Consider the following 15,660-nt stretch of genomic DNA (forward strand, 5'->3'; position numbering starts at 1 on the left):
GTAAACTGCTGCATGTGTTGATCAGTAGCTATATGAGTAACTATATGGGTTATTGATTGGTTGCCCAAGTATTTGTATGGGAGACTGAGTATGTGTGTGTGGGTGGCTGGGAGGTGTGTGACTCTGTGCATAGATGTGCATAGATGTGTGAGCAGTTCATTCACTAGATGTATGGGTTCAAAAGTGCATGTGGAAACAGCTGTATGGGTGGTTGACTGTGTGCATGAGTGTATTGGTGAGTGAATGGATATCTCAGTGCTACATGTCAAAGTAAGTACATATGTAAAACACAGTACATGTGAGAGTTGACATATATAAATAACTGTGCATAAGAGCCAGTGAATGTGTGAGTGGCTGTATGGATCATTGTGAACTTGTATCAGTGATTGTATAAGAGAGTAAATATGTGTTAGAATATGTTTCAATAAGTAAGGTGTGTATAACTGTATAGTTGAGGAAATGGAGGTGTGATTGATTCAGTGCATGACTGACTAGGTGTGTGAGTAACTCCATGGATGAGTGATAGTCTGTGAGTGTCTGTTTACTCTGAATGTATCTAAGGTTATATTAGAGTCTGAAGAGGTTGATCGTATTATCACATGATTGATGTCATCAGTGATGTCATCAGTGATGTCATTTGGGTTGTCATCAGTGATGTCATCAGTGATGTCACTGACCATGTCATGAATGATTTAATATGTGACATCATCAGCAGTGGATTGCGGGTGCGCGATATATAGTTAGCGCAACTAACTATATATGCGAATTTCAATGGTTTGGTGCGAGTAAATTAAGGTTTTGTAAATGCTAATTCCTAACTATATATGGTCTATAACCTATGGTTTTTTCAGTGAATTTCAATGGTTTTTTAATAGCAAATATGAAAAGCTATAAAATGTCAAGTACGTGGTAGGTAAAAACATTTTCGTATTTATGCACGCTGATGTGCTTTGAACGCTGCCCCCCCTCCTCTTTTCTTTTAAAAATTGGAAGAAACAAAAAGTATTCCCTTCCATAAATAACCCAAGACTTTTATTTTGTTATGGCAAGGGAACGAAATAGAGAATAAACTATAGTTGGTCACCATGGGGTTTAAAGAAGGGATGGTTTTTCACCAGATTAGATATTTAGCCAGACCCTCATTCTCCAATGTGATGAACTAGGCTAAAATTCTTCTGGTGCCTGCACCCTGTCACAGAATATCACCCTAAAACATGGAATCTCCCAAACACCAGATTGAGTTGAACCCCACAGTAAGCCTTATTTCTTCAGGGCCTCAGAATTTCTTTTGCTTTGCTCATGGAAATTGTGGGATATAGGAGAGATAAGGTGTCACCATTAAGAAAGGGTAGTATTTAAATTTGCATATCAATTATGTTAAACCTTTTAGACATATGATATGCTAGCTTGAACTTATGCTTTACATTTGAAGCCGAATTCAACAGCTTAAGTAAGTAGGTTTTCGTAGTTGTAACTTTAAAGGGTGATCTAGCAAGCTGTAAAGATTTTCTAAATCAGTGGAGCGTATTTAGTTTTTTAATGTACATGTTTATGAAACGATTACACAAATGAAACATTTGTGAGTTCTACATTTCCGGAGAAGTATAGTTCACCAATAGCTTTCTCTGTAGATGTTTTTCCATTAACAATCCCAGTTCCATCACCCGCCCAGGATATCACTACTGTTAGTTGTCATTGTTGCTTCTGTTTTAATAAAAAATGTTTTAAGGTGTTTACTGTTTTTGTTGCGATGTATATATTTATAAGTTATTAAAGTGTTATAATCCTACTAATTTTTTATCGATTATTGCTCTTTGAGATATTCCCTGTCTACAAACAGAGAAGAATAGGAATATTCTGTCTCCCTTTGCAGATAGTGAAGGATAGGTAATGCAGACTTTTGTCCCCCGTTGTAATCCGTCATGCCTGTTTTTCTCCCCACTGAATGATTGATTGGCTGGACATTTATTGTTCAAGGAATAGTTCTTTCGAGGTATTCTCTGTTTGCAAATAACGTGGAATAGAAATATTCTGTCTAGTCTTTGCAAGTAGTGAAGGGTGGGTAATGCGGACCTTTGTCCCCCGTTGTAATCTGTCATGCCCATCTACTCCCCACTGATTGATAAACTAGTTCCACCCGGACCATTTATTAGAGGTACATCATCTGGCTCAACCGGAGGGTACCCCTAATAAAGAAGACATATGTAAAATACGAAGTAATCACTGTATCCTGTTAAACAGAAACTTTAGCATGAAAAACACTTGAAAAGGAAGGGAAAGAAATCAAACAAAATCAGTAGGCCACTGATGAGTTTTTGACTTCGCTAGAAATAAGAAACATGAAAGTGGTGAGAGAAGCCAAGCTTGACGTTACCGCAGCCACGAGGTAGCTAGGCTCCGCCACCCCCCACTGCTCCAAGCATGTCTGTCCCACCGCCCGCCACGCCCAATAACGGTAACATGAAATAGATACAAATCAGCAGATACCTACCCCCCTTCCGGAAACTCCCGAAGTGCAACAGGTTCGCGGCTACGCCCATCCGGAAGACGAGGCCTTCGGCACGTGTAGGGTGGGTCCTGCTGGCAGCCGTCGGCCGGGGAGGTCGTCGCGTAAGGTGGGCCAGGAGAGGAGCCGAGGCCGACGGGATCCCTTGTCCCATCCTCTTCTTTCTTCAATAATGGCTGCGACAACGGGGGGGGGATGTCTTGCACATGCCACCGACCCCCCCCTCCCTTCGTATCTCCTGGTCTGGCCCCGGCTTGGTATGAGCTCCCCGTTCGGCCCTGAAGCGGCGCCCTGCAGGCCACGGGGGGGATGTCTTGCCTCTGCTTCCGACCCCCCCCTCTTATCGCCTGGTCCGGACATCACGGATATCAACGCCAGGTGTCGGCGTGGGGTGCGCTGGGAGGGAGAGGCGGCGCGAACAAGCCTCTCCCACCCCCCCAGGTGGGGGCCCCTCAGCTGCACCCCCAACGCTCCACTCACCCAACAAAAGGTCTTGTCCACTATTGCGAGGCAATGATGCTCCGCTCACCCAGCGGGGGTCTCGTTCACTAATGCGGTGCAACGGCGCTTCTGAGTTCAGCTAGAAAATGAGTCCTGCGTCCAGAAACGTTCTCCTCGACTTTGAAGATTCTATAAGAGCCACGGGGCCCCCGACCCCCGCAGACACCCCCGATGGGGAATGACTGCCATGATCACCCACGGAACGACCACGACGTAGCCGCGGGACGTCGGCGCGCTCATGCCGGCGCCGGCCTCAGTCTTGAAATGACCAAAATCCTGCAAGACTACCAACTTGATCAGTTCCGGTGGGACACCAGTATGACCCGGTAGGAGAGATTGTTGCCTCCCACCCCACTTTGACTGATGGTTCATGTCGACAGTCCCCTCTGTTACCCTTCAACGAAAACTTTTGGACTGCCGAAAGAGGTCCCGGTCCAACCACGAGTTGGTGGAGACATTTTGACTATACTTGGACCTTCCTGACCTCACCCAAAATGGCGCCGGTACAAATGAAACTCTCAACTCCTTGTTGTGCCCCGATTGCTCAGCCTTGATATCATGAGATATGTATGCAGTTTTTAGCACATGAATTGATATGGGATAAGACTGATTATATGTTCGGACAATGAATTGATCCGGGATGGGTATTGATTATACGTTCGAACAATGAATTGACATGGGACGGGTACTGATTACACGTTCGGACAATGAATTGATATTAAGTTCTAATGCATCATTGATTACTGTATTTATTGAAGGTTCGAATTGTCGACACTTTTGGTACTTGCTCACAATGAATTATCGATATGATTTTGTTGCACTTGTCGCACTTTTTACTATGAAATCAACGACCACTGACTCTGTTATGTTTTCCATAAATACCCCCCCCCCCATTTACAGTTCCAGCCTGCTCCATGGCTGGCCCACGGGGTTGTAGGCCCGTATTTGTGCACCAACATTTTTATTAAAGCTTTTTGAAAAAGCAAACGTAGTTGTAACGAGTAGATTGGTAAGTTTCGAATAAATGGCCACTGTTTCCGATATAAAAAAAAAAAAAAAAAAGCAGGTGAAATGAAGCAGCTCGATTAGTTAAGGGTTAAAAAGTATAGTACGCAGAAACATTGCAAATATGAATGGTCCAGGTTTGTTGTATGTGTTTTTCATTTTTGTACAGCATAAAGCAATCGATAAAGATCCTGGTATTTAGCCTCTACTTTATATGCTACCTGTATCAGGGAAGTTGTTTTAAATGCCCCTAAGCCACCCCGAAGGAATGTCACCTGGCCCCTCTAGTACGAATGAAAACGACCCCGTACCACTGTAGGTTATCTCTCTTCCTCAAAGGAGAGCACGAGCTCGCCCCCACTTTACACCGACTGCCCTTTGTTTTGACCCTCCCCTGCACACGATCCGTAATGCCACACTTGGGCGACCTATGCTATCCACAGGCCTCCGATAATTATCTCTACCACATTACCGGTCCCCCCTGGGCTTAAACGCCAAGATGGTAGGGACTGCATCCCGTGGAGATAGGCCGAGTATGTAGTAAGTAAAAGCCTTTTCTTGTTTATGCGCGCTGATGTGTTTTAAACGCTGCCCCCGCCCCTTCTTTTTCCCTCTTTTCTGCAGGTCACTTCGGAACGTCGATTAAAGTACGGAAAAATGGAAGACACTATGTGCGTGTCCGAAAATGACAGGCTCTCCTCATGAGAAATAAAACTCTGTTCTTGTGTTCCTGCTTCCAGCGCCCGTCTCTTTCTTTGGTAACCGTTCAAGATGGGAACTAAGTGGCGTCTTGTGCCAGCAGCCTGGGCATCGGTTGTAATCTGGGCTGAATTTTCCTCAGCACGGGGTGTGACCGCCAGTAGGTAATATATATATATATATATATATATATATATATATATATATATATATATATATATATATATATATATATATATATATATATATTACCTACTGGCGGTCGCCAGTCGGTATATATAGTTAGGATTTTTTCTCTATGGAACTTTTGAAAATTCTATGTCTAATAACTTTGGCGTTTGTGGACGGAATCAGCTGACATTTTCAGGAAAATGGCACATTTTGTTTCTGATCAGCCCCTGAAAATTTGGGGGGGTTCGTCAAGGGGGGGCCGAGAAAAAAGGGGGGTCCCAAAACGCGTTTTTCCCATGTTAATTTCCATAAGGCGTTTGGCCTCCCTTTTAGCTCGAACGGCTGAATGGATTTACACGAAACTTGGCAAAATTGTAGGGACTGTTAGCCCGATGTGCCTTTGCTGGGTCTCAATATATGTGCTCCAGTGGATTTTGAGAAATTAACGTTTAAAAAAACAGATATATCTGTGACAGCGTCCTAGATAGCGGACTAGTTTGCGTACTTTTCGCGTTTCGGAGCTTTTCGAAGCGAAGCTCATTGGCTCTCCGGTGTCTGTCAACATTCTAAACAGTCTGTAGCGGCTGCCATCTTGTCTCTCGGTAGGATCGAGAGACAAGAGGAGGCCAAAACGAAGGGGGAAATGAAGGAAAGGGGGCAAGGTAGACCCCTTCTGACCCCCTAGGATTGATGAGGGGGATATTAAAGTGCCCCGCGGGGCCAAAAAAAAAAAAAATGTTTTTTTCGTGGGGTGCGCCCGGTTCGCGTACTGGAAAGCGGTCTGGGGAGCGTAGTATAAGGAAACAAGAATGATTGACTTTTAACTTATTGTATGTTTATTGATTGTTCGTTTTGTTGTTTTTTTTGTTTATTTTTATTTACGTAGCTACATGTAGGTATCAATGTAGAGTGTATAATTTAATAAACGCCGTCTCCTTTGTAGATATGTTGCTTGTTGTTAAAGAAGTTATTGTGGTATATGGAATTCATACCATAGTCTGTCTGGAAAGCCGAAACAACATGGAAGCAGGAGATGATAAAGAGATGTTGTTGATGTTGTCACTTGTTGTTTTTGCAAATACACATTGGAGATAATATAGTGGGAGAAAGGAAGTAACTATATACAAAGTTAGTATGTAACACCAAAAAGTTGCACAGTATATTTAAAGTCTGACTTCACGTTATAATCAATTTGCTACTAGTTTTCAATATATATATAAAAATAAATAATGTGTCAAACAATTTTTGAATTAAGAAATTAAAATTTATTTTTCAGATTGTTTTTCAAAATTTAAAAGAAAATCTAAAAAATCGTGATCATTTTTTTCTTCATTTTTCAGTAGAAAATCTACTGCATCTACACATTGCACAAGTTCATTGTTTATTGTGTCGTCGTAGAAATCCATGTCAACTTCTGTCTCATTTTTTTTTTCTGTTTCAGTTTTAAAGTTGTTTACTTCTCCTTCCATTTTGAATTCTGAAAAATGAATTTTTAAAAAATATATCAGTACAGATAGGGCACTGTTGGGTTTCAGTACAGACAGGTAGTTTGGTTATTTATACAGTGTTTTTTTCTTTGGGCAGTGTGTGGTATCAAATTGGAAGTAGAAATATGAAGGAAATTATCAAATAAACTCTTAGTCAATTCTGAATTATACTAGAGAAGTCTAACTCTATCCTTAACTCAGGGCCGGCGCTAGGCATGGGCAGCGTGGGCTGACGGTCAGGGCCTCGCACTCAGCCCATCAGCATGGGGCCACACACTGGTGATGTGTCCTTTTGTTTTCCTGGAGATCTATCACAAAGAAAGGTGTCACCTGCAATTAAGGTCCATTGGCGGGGGCCCCTCCTTGGGCCTCTCATGGATGGTGTCAGGAGGTATAGGGGAGGGAGAAGGAGACGTTCCCTCAATTGCAAGGAGAACATTCACAGACACTGTGGGGGGCCCATTGTCCAGCATTTTGGCGCACCCTCAGTTTTAAAAATAATATCTTACCTTTTAAATATAATTTGAAGTTATCAGTTGATTTTTTGTTGTTCTGCACTTCACGAAGTAGTAGCCAAAATGGCTGTGTTTCTTTCTCTTTGTTTATATATATTCAGGTACATAACCAATCAAATGTCATGATATAGTAGTAGAAATTGAAAGTAATATTTTAATTGGTTGTCATTTCCAACACTTTCGATATTTTTTGTGAAGTAATTTACCTCAGGGATTTTAGAGAGTTTTACATGCTAAATGGCTAAATGGTATTCCAACTAAATTTGTGAAAATTGTAGGGATTGGTATGTAGTATGAGCTACTGTTTAATTGGTGAAAGTGTCTCCAGTGGTTTTTCTGTTAATTACTTTCCCACCTTTTTTGTGCGAGTGCTTGTCAGTGTGTTTCCCGGTACGCGAACTTGCAGTGTTACGGGAGTCCTCCATTTTGTGTTTCGGTAGAATTGAGATACAAGATGGAGGGTAAATAATGTTCAGAATGGAAAGATTGGGGTACTTTAGACGTATGCTGTTTCCCTAAGTTTTCTGAGGGTGGCTGAGGAGGCTCATATATGTCGATAAAAAAAAAGTTTTTTTCGTGTGGTTAGCTGCAGGTACGCGAATTGGGCAGCGTACCGGGAAGCGAATATAGGTGAAATTAAGTGGAAAAAAAAGGTTCATTCGAAATTTTAAAAGAGTACACTAAGTTAAGGTAGCTCTGAAAAGAGCTTTTGGGTTCTGTGTATGTTCTAGAAAGTTATAAGTAGGAACCAATACACATTCTTAAATTTAGTATGAAAATTCTGTTCCCCTCATCTAAGAAATGCACGCCATCTCCTCTGTAGATATCTTGCATGTAGTAACGCAAGTTATTGTTGTAGATGCAGCCCATTACATGGTCCCTCATGTAAGCTGAAACAGACTTATTTACATGCTTCCTCGATTTCTCAATTTGTGGACAAAATTGATTGGACCACCTCCATTTTTGTCTTTTGCATATATTGGAATATACCAAGGCAGTTTGAGGAAAAAGTGTCATCAATTGTTCAAAGGTGTCCTTTAAAAGCATTTCCAGTCCTACCCCAGTCAAAGTGCCCAAATCGTTTCCTCCACAGTGCACTATTATGAGGTCAGGGGTTGGCAAATTTAAAAAGGTTTTCACAAATGGTATCAATTGGTGACATTTCAATCCTCTTCGACCAATCCATTTGATTTCCACATTTTGTAAATTGAGGTTGTGTAAATTTCTGTTTTCAGCATACCTGTGAGCCCAGTGGATATAGCTATGTCCCAGAATCCAGACTGAAAACATGGCTAGAGGAGTTTTTGCTGCAGTCAGATGAAGTGTGGGAATGAAATGGCAGTTGAAATAGTGATGTTTGTAATGTAAAAAACTGTGGAGTTTAAGTGTAAATGATTCATTAGCAGTGATTTGTGTATTTTCATAGCTGAAAACAGAAAGTTCCATTGGCGGGGGCCCCTCCTTGGGCCTCTCATGGATGGTGTCAGGAGGTATAGGGGAGGGAGAAGGAGACGTTCCCTCAATTGCAAGGAGACCATTCACAGACACTGTGGGGGGCCCATTGTCCAGCATTTTGGCGCACCCTCAGTTTTAAAAATAATATCTTACCTTTTAAATATAATTTGAAGTTATCAGTTGATTTTTTGTTGTTCTGCACTTCACGAAGTAGTAGTCAAAATGGCTGTGTTTCTTTCTCTTTGTTTATATATATTGAGGTACATAACCAATCAAATGTCATGATATAGTAGTAGAAATTGAAAGTAATATTTTAATTGGTTGTCATTTCCAACACTTTCGATATTTTTTGTGAAGTAATTTACCTCAGGGATTTTAGAGAGTTTTACATGCTAAATGGCTAAATGGTATTCCAACTAAATTTGTGAAAATTGTAGGGATTGGTATGTAGTATGAGCTACTGTTTAATTGGTGAAAGTGTCTCCAGTGGTTTTTCTGTTAATTACTTTCCCACCTTTTTTGTGCGAGTGCTTGTCAGTGTGTTTCCCGGTACGCAAACTTGCAGTGTTACGGGAGTCCTCCATTTTGTGTTTCGGTAGAATTGAGATACAAGATGGAGGGTAAATAATGTTCAGAATGGAAAGATTGGGGTACTTTAGACGTATGCTGTTTCCCTAAGTTTTCTGAGGGTGGCTGAGGAGGCTCATATATGTCGATAAAAAAAAAGTTTTTTTCGTGTGGTTAGCTGCAGGTACGCGAATTGGGCAGCGTACCGGGAAGCGAATATAGGTGAAATTAAGTGGAAAAAAAAGGTTCATTCGAAATTTTAAAAGAGTACACTAAGTTAAGGTAGCTCTGAAAAGAGCTTTTGGGTTCTGTGTATGTTCTAGAAAGTTATAAGTAGGAACCAATACACATTCTTAAATTTAGTATGAAAATTCTGTTCCCCTCATCTAAGAAATGCACGCCATCTCCTCTGTAGATATCTTGCATGTAGTAACACAAGTTATTGTTGTAGATGCAGCCCATTACATGGTCCCTCATGTAAGCTGAAACAGACTTATTTACATGCTTCCTTGATTTCTCAATTTGTGGACAAAATTGATTGGACCACCTCCATTTTTGTCTTTGGCATATATTGGAATATACCAAGGCAGTTTGAGGAAAAAGTGTCATCAATTGTTCAAAGGTGTCCTTTAAAAGCATTTCCAGTCCTACCCCAGTCAAAGTGCCCAAATCGTTTCCTCCACAGTGCACTATTATGAGGTCAGGGGTTGGCAAATTTAAAAAGGTTTTCACAAATGGTATCAATTGGTGACATTTCAATCCTCTTCGACCAATCCATTTGATTTCCACATTTTGTAAATTGAGGTTGTGTAAATTTCTGTTTTCAGCATACCTGTGAGCCCAGTGGATATAGCTATGTCCCAGAATCCAGACTGAAACATGGCTAGAGGAGTTTTTGTTGCAGTCAGATGACGTGTGGGAATGAAATGGCAGTTGAAATAGTGATGTTTGTAATGTAAAAAACTGTGGAGTTTAAGTGTAAATGATTCATTAGCAGTGATTTGTGTATTTTCATAGCTGAAAACAGAAAGTTAGGGTGCATGGATGTGTTCTTTGAAAGATGTATTTTGAATGGTTATTTAAAAATGTTGTTATGAAAGATTGCAGTGGATTAGCAGGTGTACTGAGAGTTCAGAGTTCATTTGAAACATTGTTGTGTGAACTTGTGGCCATGACAGGTCAGGCAGGCGGTAGTTGCTATGGAAAAGAGGTAGAAAGGGCAGAGGGGGGAAGGGTGTTGATTTGAAAAAAGTGAGGGAAGAGTTTTTATTGGCTGACATGAGAGATATGTGTGTTGAATATCAGCGTTTCGGTGCCTTTGTTGGTTCCAGCCTCTGGAGTGCATACCTTTAATTCTGGTACAGAATAATTGGTGTGTTTCTGAGACTGTTTTCAATTTCAAAAAGAATTTGTAAAGGTGAGTTATCGTTTATATATTTTAGTTAAAGAGTAGTATGCTTTTTTGCGTAAATAAGAAAGTCAGCTGTGTATTTAAAATGATGTTTTGCGTTAAGTGTCTGCATTCTGCTTTCAAAGGCGGTTTTGCATTCTTCATTTATAGAATCGGAAAAATTTTTGGTTCGGAAAAATACCGAATCGGTAATTTTACCGATTCTGTAAATTTGCTATATAGGGGGGAGTCTTCTGAGTCTCAAATGACTTAATGAATCGGTATTTTAGCATGAAATCAAACTTCATGGTAAAATACCGATTCCGGTGTGCATGCACATTTGTGCATGCACACGTATGTCATGTGAAAGGCAGACCTGCCCTTACATGAATGTAGGTGTATAATTGTGTTACATTAAACGTTTTAAAACTTTGTTTGAAATCAAATGCATGCACACTTAGGGCCCGATGTAGGTGGTCGTTTAGGCCATTTACCGACCGGTTATGGCCGATTTCGGTCGTTTCCGACCTGTAAATGGCGAAAAGGTATGTAGGCGCCTAAATTCAGGGTCACATGTAGGTAAATTTACATTTACAGAATCGGAGAAATTGTTTTTGATGGTAAAATGATGTGACTCCTGCAATGCGTCGCTTTTGCGGAACAGATATATGATGTAATTGTGTTGTTAATGTTACGGTGTACATGTAAAAAATGATGCATAAGTGTTGCACGGGCATTGTAGATACTCTCTTATGTGTGCTTAGCAATTTCAAGTCACTTCCCCCGTGTTCAAGGGCCTTGTAAATACGTCCCCATGTGTGTCTGGTCATTTGAAGTCATTTTCCTTGTAGTGTAAGGCCCTTGTAAATACGCCCCCATGTGTGCCTGGCAAATTTTAATTTTGATTGTTTGAGTTACATAGCCATGTTAAAAGTTATTGAAAAAAAGGTGCAAGTTCCTTAAAAAAACGTTTTCATGTGTATTAGGGCATTTTAAGTCTGTTCCCCATGAATGTAGGGGCCAGATGTAGGTGGCTGAAAATAGCCATTTACCGATCGGTAACGGCCGAATTCGGCCGTTACCGACCGGTAAATGGGCATTGACATGTAGGGGCCCTTAAATGTTGCGTTTTCGGTAATTTTACCGAATCGGTAATTTTTCCGATTCGGTAATTTTACCGAATCGGTAATTTTACAGATTCGGTAATTTTACCGAAAATGCAAGATTGAAATGTGGGTAGCCAATTTTCCATTGGCACATGCCTTTCAGAATCGGTATTTTACCATGGAATACAAATCCATGGTAAAATACCGATTCCTGTGTACATGCACATCTGTGCATGTACACATATGCCATGTGACAGACAGACGTGTCCTTAGGGCATGTCTGTGTGCCACATTGCAAACAAAACAGGTGATGGACAGAATGTGGATCAATGTCACGCAATGCTTCAAGGTCCATAGGATTCAATAGCAAATATCGATTCGGTATTTACCGAATCGGTAAATACCGAATTTTTAAGGAATCAGAGATAAATCAGATGTTGGTACCTACATCCCATTTACCGATTTTGAAATACCGGTAATATTCGGTATTTCAAAATCGGTACATGTGATTTACCTACATCTGGCCCTAGGTGTTTTACATAAAGGGCCCGATGTAGGTACCAAATACCGGTCGGAACGGCCTACTGAGATGTAGGGGACCTTTTTTGTCCGATTCGGTATTTTAACGATTCGGTAAAATTACCGAATCGCAAAAATACCGAATCGGTAATTTTACCGATTTTTAAATTTGGGATGTAGGTGGGACTACTTTCTGTCCCACAGGCCCTTTAGATTCGGTATTTTAACACCCAATCCAATTAGATGTTAAAATACCGAATCCAGGTGTGCATGCACATGTGTGCATGCACACCTATGCCATGTGACAGACAGACATGCCCTTAGGGCTGGTTTGCTTGCCACATGGCACCTGTGCCTGTTTTGAGGGCGTCAGAGGGTGTCAAAGTGATACCCCCTGCACCCTTGTGCATACTTTTTTTTTTTTTTATATAGCATTGTCGAATCTAGTTCTTACTGTTATTGATTTACTGTTTGGTAATAGTGGTTAATAACATTTTTTATTATATTTCACCACAGATTCAACTGCAGATTATTTGGGAATTAGACAATGCCGTCTAAGGATAGAATTCGAAAGGCTACAAAACGTCAAAGACAGCAGTTACCAAATATTTTGCAGCAGTCCTCTACTTTAATATTATCTCAACGGACGAAGAGAACACCGGGTAAGAGAACGAAATCATTCCTTAAAAACATTTGTAGAAACAAAAGTATAACTACAGAACAAGTTTTAGTCCAGAAAAAGAGAGCCAATTTAAATGGAAAGGAAAGGCCCGTCAAAAAAGTTTGTGCTAGAGCAGGAGATAACTCTGTGCATGTCAGTAGAAGGGCAAATATTTTCAGGGACATTCGTAAGCGAATGTTCCGTAACAGGGTAATTGTCAATTTGGTAAAACAATTTAAAAAAGGTCAACAGAAAGTGTCATTTTATAAGAAAAAGAAAAATGTAGAGAAAATTATTGATCAGGCTTTCGAAATCAAGCGAAAGTTATTTATTTTGGTAATTAATAGAATTAGGAAACTAAACAAGGTGATCTATGTTTTCAAATCTAATAGTAGATGGAAGAGAGACGTTAATCGGAGTAATTTTTGTGAAGTTTTCTTAGGAGAATGGATGCATAGTTCAAATAGTGAGGCATTTTTTAATGAGGAGAATTATTTTCAGGACAATGTTTTGGTGCATGCAGTTGACAGCAGTGGTCGAGCATATGAGGTAAAAGATGGTCATCCGGTTGAAAAAGAAATACTTGTGTCTGCAGATGCAGAAGAGGCGCTAAGTGATGAGGTTTTAGGGAGACGTCCTAAGGGACCAGTGTACACCTGGAAGTGTAGTTCTATTTGCAGTGTGCGACAGGATTCTATCAATTTGCTTTGTGATTTTATACGGACATTTCATAAGAAAAGTGTAAAGCAAAAAATAAAGTTGTTGCAAGAATTAGATCCTTGCAGAGTGAGACAAGTGACAGGTTTGCGTGGTCATTCACTGGCTTGTCTTTCTAGGAGAGTATGCCAGAGTGTATTTCATCATTTCAGGATGCTTGCAGTGCATCATAATAAAGTGAGGAAATTAGTTAGAATGTTGTATTATGCTAAGAGTCCAGCAATTATGCTTAAAAAATTAAGCAAAGCTCTTTTGCATGGTTCTGAAGTAGATGTGAAGAATATTTGTCAAGAAATTGAGTTCTGTTATTTTGCTGGTAAAGAGAATAATGTTGATATTGAACCACTAGAAGATGGTAATGTGGAAGACAGTGAACAGATTTTCAGTACAGATAAGTTTCACAAGGAAATTTCCACGTTTATGGTGAAATCAAGTGAGAGGCCTAATTTCACTTGTGTGTGTTGTCGACGGACTTATTATAATAATCAGAGTAAGTTAGTGGATATATATGCAAAGAGTGATATGGAAAACAATAGTGAATGGAAGGATTTTGCCACATACTTGATGGTAGAAAATTGTTTTGATTTGGGAGCAGACCAACGTATGTGTACTTATTGCTATAACAAATTAAACCAAAACCAGATGCCTGCTAGAGCGGTTTATAATAATCTGGATTTAGATGACATTCCTTATGAATTGAAGGATTTAAATACTTATGAATCTATTTTGATTCAAAGTGTCCATCCCTTCCAGGCTATTGTACGAATGGAGCCAAAGACAGGGAAGTTGCCTCCATCAAATTTACAGAGAGGATTAAAGGGAAGGGTTGTTTATTTGCCTTTGGATTTGAAGAAAAACATTAATACAATTGGAGTAGAGAAAGTGGAAGAGGAACCTCTGGTTATCATAGTTAATGGTGTTCCGACAAAGAGTAAGAAAATCTGGCAAGATTTAGTGGATGTTAGGAAAGTTAAAAAGGCAACATTGTATTTGATAAAAAATAATAAGTACTACAAGAATGTATGTGTTGCAGAAGAGGAAGTAAGTGAAGAAGAGGACAGCGATTTGTGTCCTGGTCAAATTGAGAAAATAGAATCCTCTAAAAAGGAAGAAATATATGAACATTATAGTGTTCATCCTTTGCATTCCAAGGAAGTCATGGGGAATGCTATTGAGTTGTTTCAAATGAAACAAGCCAAAGGGAGTCCTATTAGTGTTTGGGAGGAAAGTTTGGAAGCTCGGTGTTTCCCACAGTTATTTCCCACAGGTCGAGGAGGACGTTATGATGAGCGACCTGTTCAAATTCCTGCTTCAGAATACCGGACTTTACGATTGTATACAGAAGATCCTAGGTTTCGACAATGCATTCCCTATTTATTTCGTCTATTGTTTGAAAGTGATCTCTCTGGATTGTCTTATACAGTGAACCACATCTTGAAAAGTGGTATACAACTGCGAAATATCTCGGCAAGGGACTTTATGGATAAAGTCAATGTGCAAGACAGTATTTTGGATTCTCACCTGATTAATCTCATGGCTTGTCAGCGTGGTACTAATGAGTATTGGTACCGCCGTCATGGTGACTTAAAATGTATGCTGAGGAACTTAGGAACTCCCACATGGTTCCTCACTCTCAGCTGTGCTGAGTATGGCTGGGAAGACTTACTTGAATTTCTACGAGAGGTAAATGGAAACATTGAAAATATTGAATTTAAGACACCTGGAGAACTGTGCTCTTTGGATCCTGTGAATGTTTGCAGGTACTTCAATCATAGATTTGAAGCTATGATGTCTTTCATCACGAACAAGAAAAATCCACCTCTTGGAGAGGTGTTGGATTTCTTCTGGAGAAAGGAGTATCAAGCAAGAGGTGCTCCTCATATACATATGCTACTATGGATCAAAGATGCACCTAAATTTGGAACAGATCCGGATGACTTAGTGATGAGTTTCATAGAACAGTATGCTACATGTGCTGTTCCAAAGACAAATGAAGACAAAAGTCTAAGAGAACAAGTTTTACGGTTTCAAAGTCATCGTTGTGGAAAGTACTGTCGTCGAAAATTCAGAAACAAGGACAAATACTACACCAAATGTCGTTTTTCATTTCCACGGTCGGTGATATCTAAAGGAAGAGTTAACAATTTGATGTCATGGCTGCGACATAATGTGACGAGGAAATCACCCAAAAACACATACAATTTGAAAAGAAACGAAGAGTCCAAGTACATCAACGACTACAACCCAGTGATTTTGTCCATGTGTAATGCTAACATGGATATACAGTTTGTGGCTGACAACTGTATGGCTGTTGCTCGGTATGTGACGTCTTACATCACTAAAAAAGAAAAGACAGAACTG

This window comes from Lissotriton vulgaris, chromosome 6 (assembly GCF_964263255.1).
Source record: "Lissotriton vulgaris chromosome 6, aLisVul1.2, whole genome shotgun sequence".
Classification (NCBI taxonomy): Eukaryota; Metazoa; Chordata; class Amphibia; order Caudata; family Salamandridae; genus Lissotriton; species Lissotriton vulgaris.